At 38.8% G+C, this 10,716-nt stretch overlaps 1 long non-coding RNA gene across 1 annotated transcript; it reads right to left on the bottom strand.

The window, feature by feature from the left end:
• Positions 1-287: 287 nt before the first annotated feature.
• LOC148224296 (uncharacterized) lies at positions 288-6,449 on the bottom strand. Its single transcript, XR_015802306.1, has 2 exons — positions 3,689-6,449; positions 288-2,394 (listed from the first exon to the last, which is right to left on the bottom strand). It is a non-coding gene; the product is annotated as an uncharacterized LOC148224296 (long non-coding RNA).
• Positions 6,450-10,716: the final 4,267 nt, after the last annotated feature.

The following is a 10,716-nucleotide window of genomic DNA, read 5'->3' as shown; positions in this document are numbered from 1 at the left end:
GAAGTCTAATGATGCCCAGAAGCATAATGATATCATGTTGCATTGGTGCCAATCCGAAGGGATACTTACCTACTAACTTCCAGTCTGGAAAATTTCCCCAGCATAGTAAAAGGGTCCTTTGTAATTCAAAATTACCACACAGATAGATTATCACAAGTGATTTTTTCTTAATTTGTAATGTACTCTGCCACAGAAAAACAATTAAAGCTGTGTTTCTAGTAGAAAGCAGGAGTTGACTACTGTGGATTGCCAATTTTAATCATCATTTAAAACAGAAAACAGGAAAATTAGTTTTAAATAATCAATTTTAATCTTGGTTTGCATTTTTACTTATTAGTCACCTTCCTAAAGGAATATTGAACCCTCCTGATTAGTATCCATGGGAGGGTGTTGATTTTCACCTAAATACAGTCTGTCTGCTAAATAAAGTACTTATTTTATTGCTGTGAATATATTATATGCATTTAGTCAGGGTATAGCCTGATATACATTCAGTTGGATTATGATTAGAAAGTAATTTAGAAAAATGGTGATAGATACACTTACTATTTACCCTCTTATGATAATGCTCATATTTGTTCTTCTTGTCAAGGTGCAATTGGATGGAATTTGCAAATGAATTTAAAGTGCAAACCTAGCTTTATAAAGTTGTTTGTTTTAGTTAAATTAAACCACCGTAAATAGCAGGTTACTTATGCAAAACACTCATTTATTGAAATTAGTTTTGAAACTAATTGATTCATTAAACAAAGGAAGTATTGACCGCAGTTAACAAATTGTACTAATAGTTTCTGATCATCGTGTCTGTCATGATTTTAGAACTATCAGATCTCATCCTGTTACACCTTATTTATATTTATGGATTGGAAGAGGGATAATAAACTATCCCATTTTTCAGCAGCCAAAATTTTCTAAGCTATGAATAAATTAGCCACTGCATTTAAGTAACTAAACAAATAAAAATGCAGAAAATATTATCCCTGCAGTTCCATAAGAGTCTACAGCTTTTTAACTCACTCAAAACATTTGCAGATTCAGATCTAGGACTCCATAACTCCTGAATTACCTGGTTCAGAGATTAATCTTTACCAGTTCACATATACTACAGCAATATTAATGTTTATTTAATATAAATATTTTCATTAATTATAATAAATGCAGGTATGGACCTGAGTTGCTAGTATTTAAGTTTTAATTTTATATATGCTTGCTAATAAATGTATGTGGCATTTAAATTAGGCATCTGTTTTCAAAGTAGGGTTTTACTCTGGAATCCTCTTTACAGAGTTATACAAAAGAACAGAAAAAGTTATGCATCAACCAGTAGCTATTAACAGAGGATATTACAAAGAACAAAATCTATCTTGTACCTAGGTTAAAGCTGGACTATGAGACCCACCTAAAGTGAAACCGCATTAATGATCAACTCATGCTCCTAAGGTATGAGAGAATCTCCACTGGACTAATACAGAAAAAATATTATTAAATGATGCCAAATGCACTTGAGAGAGAGTGTCGGTATGGCATGGAGGTGCAGAACTAGCTGCTGATTCATCCCGACAGTCAGGTCAGGCAGGCCGACTCATTAACTCAGAAGTATAAAACATTGAGCTTGTCTTTGAGGCAAGAGAAAGAGAGAAGGGACAGCAGAGGTCTTGCAGGCAGAAGTCATAAGAACAGTCAGTTCAGGAGGGACTTGAGGACTAAAGCTTATGTTTATGAATACATTTCTGCCTACAGCCATTTTCTTTACTGGAAATAAGAAGTCTTTATCTGAACTCTGTGGGAGGACAGGTATATGTAGGTAGGTCCAAGAGGCAATCACAGCTCGAGAGCTCAGCTGTTCTGGGCTCAAGAGCACTCAGCAGCAGCTTGGCATTCCTGCTGTCCTCAGCTGCTGCTAAACTCTTCTGGGGCTCAAGCAGGCTTCTGAGTTCTCCAAAAGCACAGGAGAGCTGAGGGCTGCACCCCCACAGCCCTCTAGCGATATAACCAGTGACGCTGTCTTCCTACAACTGACTCTTTGGGAGCCCATGGCAAAGCTTCATGGATTACAGTCACCAGTGCTGATAATTATCCACACAGCTCTTGAAGGCTCTGTTCTGGCTGTCCCGGAGATGGTCGTTTTAAACTGTATCAAATGGATGTGTGAAGCGGCAACAAAATCAAGGTATTTCTATCATCTGACTCCCCTAAAAGCAGTGATATGGTTTCTTCTATCAAGAGATTAGTAAGTTTTCAGATAAAATCCTGAAAAACACTGTACAACATTTCCATTTTGAACCAGACACATTTGCTTCCAAAAACAGTAGTATTTCAGCAGATTGTTCCATGGTGGGGTGGTTTAATTCCACTTGGTAATTAAGTCCCACACAGCCGTTTGCTCACTTCCACCTGCCAGGATGGGAGAGAAAATATGAAAGTAAAAGAGAATACTTGTGGGTTGAGATAGAGAGTTCAATAGGTAAAGCAAAAGTCACACAACAGGCAAAGCAAACCAAGTAATTGATTCACTGCTTCCTATGGGCAGATAGGTGTTCAGCCATCCCCAGGAAAGCAGGAAGTATTTCTTGGGAATGCAAATGCCATCACTCCAAATGTCCCCCCATCTTCCTTCTTTTCCCAGCTTTACATGCTGAAGGTGATGCCATATGTTACAGAATATCTCTTTGGTCACTTGGGGTCAGCTGTCCTGGCTGTGTCCCTGCACAGCTCCCTGTGCATCCTCAGCCTTCTTGCCGAGGCAGAAAAGGCTGTGTGAAAGCCCTGTAGTTCAGCAAGAGTTACAACATCTCTGTGTTATCAGCACTGTTTCCAACCCAAATTCTAAACATAGTCCCATACCAGCTACTCTGGCAAAAATCAACTCAACCCCAGACCAGACCAGCACACATAGGTAAGAAGCTGCTACAGATGGGGGCTTCTCCTTCAGGCTGAGGAAACATGAGTCTGTTTGAAGTACAAAGGCACTGAGTCTGTGGTGCTTTTCTCTATGCTACTTTTGCAAGTAGCCCATTCTTTGGAGGAATTTCTAATTCTTTGTTGCTTCCTGTAAACAAAAATGGGAAAACAGATATTTTGAGGTGTGTGTTGGAAGGCAAGAGCATTTCACACTACAGAAGAGCTGTTTTCTAATGTGGAACCTGCATTCACATCTCTACAGGTACCAAAAGAATTATATGAAACTATTGACTATCTTGTTTCCAGGCTTCAGTTCTGATCTCAGTCCTACAGCTTTGGAACTGTCTGGGAGGATTAGCAAAGGCCAAGATATTGATGGACTGCTTTTGACAGACTGCAAAGGTAGTGCTTGTAGTAGTTTCCTATGATAGTGATCCTACAAGATATTGAGAGGTCCACAGGAGAAACAGGAAACCTTACTTCAAAGCAAGAGAAATATCCTTTTAATTCACTGGATCACAAAAATCTCATAACCACTCAGTGTACCAAGGTACTGCAATGCTAGAATGAAGAGGGACAGGAGCAAGAGTTGAATTGCAAAACTATTCTGGCGCTTTATTCTATGAGTCATCTTGGGGTAAAAAAAAATGGAAAAGTAAAAAGGGGGAGGGGGTGGGGAAGAGAAAAGCAAGCCTAACAAGTAAAAAAAAAGAAAAAAAAAATTAGGGGGCAGGGTTGGAAGGAAAAAGTTGACTCTTCTTGTCAGCCTAGGCCAACAAAAGTTTACCTTGTCTTCTTGTAATGACAGATGGTTTAGGTAGACCAGCTGAATTCATCCAGGGAGCATACAAGCTAGTATATTTTGCTGGGCAAGACCTGTATTTTTACGTGATTTAGAAAAGCAACATAATATTTATTCAAATTGACACACATGTTGCATAGTATCTTATTTATTATATTTTGCATGGAAAATTATTGCTTCACAATTCTGAAATAACTATTAAATTAAGAAAATATTCTTTTTAAACCTCGATGTCTTTTCCAATATTTTTCTGAGCCAGAGGAATTATTTTTAAGTATCATTCTCCTTTTACCTCAGTTCTTTTGATATTAATGAGCTACAAAAGTCAAATTCAGTCTAACCCAGAGACCATTCATTACACATTCATGAAGTAAAATAGATGCATAACAGCAAATGATGATTTATGACAAAATATTAAAATAAGGCAGTTTTTGGCATAGGCCACATATAATGAGCACTTGTGTCACAAAATATTCCCAACCCCAGCCATGCATAGTCTGCTTTATATTAAATATTTGTATCTCAGAGGACTGGAAAGGACTCAGTAGACCTTTTCAACGGGACATTGAATAGATAGAGCACTTGTTAGATCAAATACACGTACCAACTTGTGGATGAGGAAATGATGCTGAATGTACCACTCACCATGTGGACAGAAAATCAAAAAAGAAGTTTTAGAGGGGAAGAGCCTTCTCTGGAGAGGCTTGCTGGACCTTTCCTGACGGAAAAGAATAATTCATGTGTAGACACTGTCAAAACTATGAGCAAAATCCAGGTTGAAGTACTAAAATAAGGTAATGACAGCCAAAAGAAAATGTGAATGGATAAATTTTAAAAGGTGGCCCCCATGGCCATCTCTTGGGATAACAATTGGTCTCCCCAGCAGTTTTTCTAATAACTGTATTGGCAAGTCACTCTTTTTCTCCCCTACACACACTGCAAGTAGAAGTGAAAAAAACGAGGTTGTCTGTTGGCTTCTGGCACCACTTCCCTGAATGACATCTTTTGTCTCATGGGAATTGTGCCAGCATAGCAGAATTGGTTCCACATCCCTCCCTGGAAGCAAATCCTTGTTGGCCAAGGGTTTTGTGATCTCAGCAGGTTGGACAAAAATAAGACATTCATCCCACATGCCTTGCTCAAGCTTGAAGGCAGCTGGTGTCCTAAAATATAAACCTTTGTTATCCCCATGAACTCTCTTCCAAGAAAATAGATTGCTATTCCTGAATTAGAACCATCATCAGAAGCTCTAGTGATTTACACTGCTGTCAGGTCTTTCATCCAGAAATACTGTTCATAGACTGTTGCATTAACTGGTTTATCTCTTTCGGGCCAAAAACAGAATTTTAGAACGTGGCTTTTATTGTCAGGTGGATTTTGGCCAATATTGACACCATGAGCTGGGCCTTTCACTGTCCTTTAAGAACACTGCAGAAGAGTGTGACATAACCTATAAATCATTTATCCACAACTTACACACAGCTCTGGCTGAGCTCCAGTATGTCAACTGCTTAACAACCAACAGTGCCCATTGTTTCTGCCAAGGGGAAACTCATACAGGATATATGTGAAACTGTAATGTGAGCACTCATGGGGATTATAAAGTTAACTGCACTGAATTGAACCAAACTAAAACAACTGTCTTCTTTTGGACAGTGCCACCTTCTCAGGTTTAGGAATTGCATGCCAGGGTTCCCATAAACTATGAAGCCAGGGGAATAATAAACTGAATGAAATGACTGTAGAATGCTCATAGAGAACTCAGAATCGGTTTTGAAGTATCTTATAGCTAACTTCAAAAAAGTGTGCAGGGAATGAATTGCATTTGTACAGAATGAGACTGGGCTTGGAGGCTAGGAACCACTGAAGCTGAGATTGCAAGGAGAGAAAGAGGAGACATAGAGGAGGAGGAGGAGAAGGGATGGAGGAGAAGCAGGAGGAAGAGGAGGGCTAGAGAAGAAAGAAGAAGCAGAGGAAGTGGCTGAATCAGTCTTTTGTGGGAGTCATGTTCACAAGATGCTTGATGACTTCTAAAGATGGATTTGGGCAGGAGGACCCCCAAGCCAACATACTCACACCTTGTTTCCCCGTCCTCAAAACAGTATTTTTCATTCCCAAACCTTGAGTGGCTGAAGAAGGAGGCTGTGAGGAAGAGGAAGATGCTCCAGAATACCCAGGAAGATGAGGAGGAAGTCATTCCAGCTTTCCCTCTCTCTTCTCTTCCATCTTTCAGCTCTCTTCCATCTTTCATCACCCCCAGCTGCTGGCCATCACCCAAGTCAGCTTTCCAACATTCCACAAAAGAAAGGGAAAATGCCTTCTCTAATGTGACTTTAGGTCTTCAATTGGATGAGGCGACACCACTGTTTGGGCTTCTCTGTACAAGAGAGACACAAAGCTTCTGGAGTGGGTCCAGCAGAAGGCTACAAAGTTGATCAAGGAACTGGAGCATCTCTCTTATAATGCTGAGGGATCTGGGCCTGCTCAGCCTGGAGAAAAGATGACTGGGAGGGGATCTAATTGATGTCTCTAAGTATCTGAAGGTGGGGTGCCAAGAGGATGCAGCCAGGCTCTTCTTCCTGGTGCCAAGCAATAGGAGAAGAGGCAATGGGATTAAACTAATGCACAGGAAGTTCCACCTATGAGGAAGAACTTCTATATTGTGCAGGTGACCGAACATTAGAACAGATAGTCCAGGGAGGGTGTAGTTTTTCTCACTGGAGGTATTCAAGAACCACCTGGACACAATACTGTGCAATATGCTCTAGGATGATCCTACTTGAGCAGGGAGGTTGGACCACATGACCCACTGTGGTCCCTTTTAACCTGACCCATTCTCTGATTGCTGAGGAAACAGACATCTTTATGCTAGGAAAAATAATAATTAAAGGGCATGTTTATTCTGTCTGTGTAATATTCCTCGAAGGCACTGTTGTAAAAATGGTAGAAAAGTTCAGATCTGCATATTCTCTGAATACTTTCTTGCAGTCAGATTTTGCCTCCTCGGGAGTATGGTAGAGGAAAAGGTTGTGATATTCTTCAACACAGTGCTCAGATGGAAAATATCAGTCATGCCAATCATGATAATGGTTGGGGCAAATAGATAAGTAAGATCAACATCTACTTGGTCTGCACTGTGGGACATAGTTAAAGAGTAAGTCAGCACAGGTGAGTAATGTAGACACAGGCTTAAAACAGTGAAAATGCCACTGTCACCCTTTTCCCTTTTAAGACTTGATGCTTTGTATGATTCTTAATGTCCACTAAATCCCACATCCCCATCTGTCACAGCAAGGTGTCCTCTGCAGAGAGCAGTGTCTGCCTGCCACTGCTTTGGAAAGAGTAGAGGAAAAGTAGACGCTCATCACTCTGCAAAGGAGATGGATGCTATCCAAGAAACCAGCTTATGTAAAAGGCATTCCTTACAGGCATCTTTGCTGTCATCACTAATAGCACTGGACTGGACTGACAACAGCTCGAGGTAAGTGTAGATGGAAGACAAACAATATGTTCTGCCACAAGCATATTAGTTAATAAAGCTTTTGTTACACCTTGATTCGTTGTCTAGTTGGGAGTCAAGACTAGTTATTAAACATTTCAGAGAGAGGAAGGATTGCTATGACAACAACATATGAATAACTCATCTGAAGGGGAGAGGGGGCATACAGTAATAGAACAATTGCTAAAATTCTTCTTAAAGGATGTGTGTGCATCAAATGTAATAATAATGAAAGAACGTATTTCAAACTATGCTGTCTTTCTAACTGCAGCTTAAGAAACATCTGCCGTCTTTGGCAGCTTGAATAATACAAGCTAGAGTACAAAGTCTGCAGCTTCTTACTTCTTATAAATAAAGAGCAAGGGCACAAAAAACCCATCAGGTAGCCACTCTGAACATTGATGTTTTGGGTGTCTGGACTTGGCTAACATTCTGGATTTTGTTTTTATCATAAATTTTGAGCCATAAAAGTCAGTGACATGACCCAAAATATAGTAAAATGCTATAAAGAAACGTTCTTTAGATTAAGTTCTATTTCCATGGGAACTTTCCAGTCTCTTCCAGAAGAATTTAAAGGAAGTGGGGGAGAAGTAATTACAATACGAAAATGAAAGTGGTCTCATCCTCTCCATTGCTTTATTTTAAGTATCATTCCAATCTCTTACCAAGAAGACTTTTGCCTTGCATTTTGTTTGATTCTCTTCAACACAGAGCATGTTATTCTTAACAAAATGTGGAAATTCTTGCTAAGAATATCTTTTTAAAATGATAATTCATCTTTCCTTTCAAATCAAGATAGTCATCCATAAAGTAATTAAATACTGACCCCTTAAAAGGCTACCTTAAATTCATCTACAAAAGCAAACAGTGAAGACACCTTCAATGAAAGTTTTTCTGGCTTGTTTTCTCCCTCTGGACCTGAAGGAGAAGCTATTTTGGAGATTATGATGCCAGTTCAGGCTTTTGTCTCTCTTCTTGTACCATGGAGAAGTGTGTAGCCTGCTTACGATGTAGTCACACACAAGGAAACCTAGATCAGATAAAGACAGAGAAAAATCTGAGTCTAAAAGGAAGGGAAGATCATATACTGTTTTAAAGGCAGTAGTATATAAAGGTGATTGACAAAGGAAGAAAGAAAGGAAAAAAAAAACCCTAGGATTTTTTTTACCAAGTAAAACAGAAATGTATCCAGCTCTGAAATCTTAAAGTATAAGCCTCCTCCATGTCTCTGATTACATAAATAAATGCATTAAAATAGAGCAATATAGATTAGGGTTTTTTAATTATATTTGCATAACTTAAAGTGAATTTGAATGATAATGCAAATGTGTGATTAGTTTAATAAAGTTTGATACCTGGTACTGTTTTCATAAAATTAATTTAGGCATCTTTTTTCCTACAGTATAAAAACCAGTTACTGTGGCTACATTGCTGTAATATTATACTCAGTAAAAATGCTCTTAGGATTTTTAGCATGTGAAATAAGCACACAATACTAACACCTGAACCGATAAGAAAAGAGGTCATAATTCCTTTATCTGCAAAACGGTGCAGGATCTGAAATAGATCTACACAATGTGCCTCAAAAATCAACTCTGTAAAAAGTCTTAAAGCTCATATTCATGATTACTGATAGATCACTGTTTTTTTATTTTCTTTTCCCAGTGTGAACTTGCATAGAAACTAACATGATTCATTGCAGAGAAGCTCTAAAATTGAAAATAACTAATCTTTAAAAGTCAGGTGTGGACTTCCTGCAGCAGTGAATTCCAGAAATAAGTTATACTTTGCCTACTTCGATGAGGCTTTTTATGTGATCTGGATTTGCATTTTCCCTTCAGTCTTTTCCCCCTTGTATTTTGAAACAAGTTTTTAAAAAAACTCCTTCTCCTTTACGTTTTTAATGTATTAATTGCTTCTTTCCTTCCCTTTCCCCCTTCCTTGATGAATTAAGCAGATGAAGTAAGATTGCACTGCGGAAAAAAAAAAAAAAGAAGAAAAGCCAAGAGAAGAACAGGAGAACAGGTAATTGGTCTTTTCAATTTGCAAGGCAAAACTGCCAAAGATCAGGAGTCACCGATGTGGGCTGCCCATTCCTGCAGGCACAGCAGGGATGTGAAGCAAAGTACAGCACATTGCCATGAGGAAGAATAACAGGGTTACCTGGCCAGAGAATTTAGCTCCAGCATCTGTGGAGTTCATGAGACTTTGTCTGTGATATGGGAGACTCGGGACTTGTTCACATAGCAAGATCAGTGTCTGAGATGCAATTTCTTCACTCTCTTGTGGGGACTCAGGAAAGAGGTAAGGTTATTACAGAAAGTAAGTATATTTTTGCAGCCGCTCATGCAAGACAGAAGTCCCATCTGTGCACAGACTGACGTACTGCATGGTTCAGTCCCACCAGGACAGAGCTGTAAATTACAATTAGACCTCTATGTGTTTCAACTGCTAAACTTGGCTACGTAAATTCTACAGGTAGCTTTTACAGATAATAACAGAACTCTGAAATGATGTCTTCACCTCTGTTCTCTCAATAAGGGGTGTGCTGCCTGGCCCAGATACAATCATCTTCCAAGATCCAGCTTTTCTGAATCTCCAAAATGCAAGTTATCTCTATGATTTCTTCTGTAAAGACATGTCTATAATTCCTATTTTGTATTGAGAACAGAAACGTAAGTGTCCAAATATTAAGGAGAAAGCTCACTCAAGGGCTATTCCTAACCTAAAGGAAGGTGTAAATCTCATTGTTTTCAATAAGCAATGAAGGAAAAGAGCTTACTTGCAAAATGACCAGAAAGAGGGAAATGTCAAATTGTACAAGCCACGCTAACCTAAAACTATTTTCGGTTCAGTCATGTTGTCAAAACATTTAGATAGTTCAGGACAGTACTTGAACATCATCTGTGAATATGCAGCCAATATCAAATGTGGTTTATTCACTGTTTCTCTGGAAGTGCTGTTGATCTACATGGTTATTATGCTTTATGGGAAGAAATCAGAAAAAAAAGTATCAATTCCCATTTAGTTAGTTTAGTTAGTTCAACTCCATGATCTCAGTCAACATTGCCAGTAATGTCATGTAAGTGACATTAACAAACATCGATTAGTGAGTACTCAGTAAAAGCCTTGTAAAAATGCCCTCTGAAACTTGTATTCTGAGAAGCATAATAATGAAAAAAGTGTCCTTGTGTCTCTTTTCTTTTTTATAAGCTCTTAAATATAGAGAAATCTTCCTGCCTATTAGGAAGTTGCTGATATTATTTTTACTGCAGCAGTAGCTCACAACACATTTTTCAGTTCATGTTGTTTCTCTCTCTTCATGGAGAGTTTGGCCAAGTATGTCAAAAATTAATCTCCAGAGTTAGGCTTAGGTTTGCACAGGTCATTTAGCAGCTTCTGTCAATGTCAATTAGAGTAAGAGCATTCACCACCTAATCGTCACTCAGTAGTTTAGGTAAATTTTACACAGGTCTGTATTTGTCTGTTTGTTTGGCTTTCCTTTTCTGTTGAC

This window comes from Sturnus vulgaris, chromosome 3 (genome assembly GCF_052056855.1).
Source record: "Sturnus vulgaris isolate bStuVul1 chromosome 3, bStuVul1.hap1, whole genome shotgun sequence".
In the NCBI taxonomy this organism is placed as follows: domain Eukaryota; kingdom Metazoa; phylum Chordata; class Aves; order Passeriformes; family Sturnidae; genus Sturnus; species Sturnus vulgaris.
This window is presented reverse-complemented; position numbering and strand designations above follow the sequence as displayed.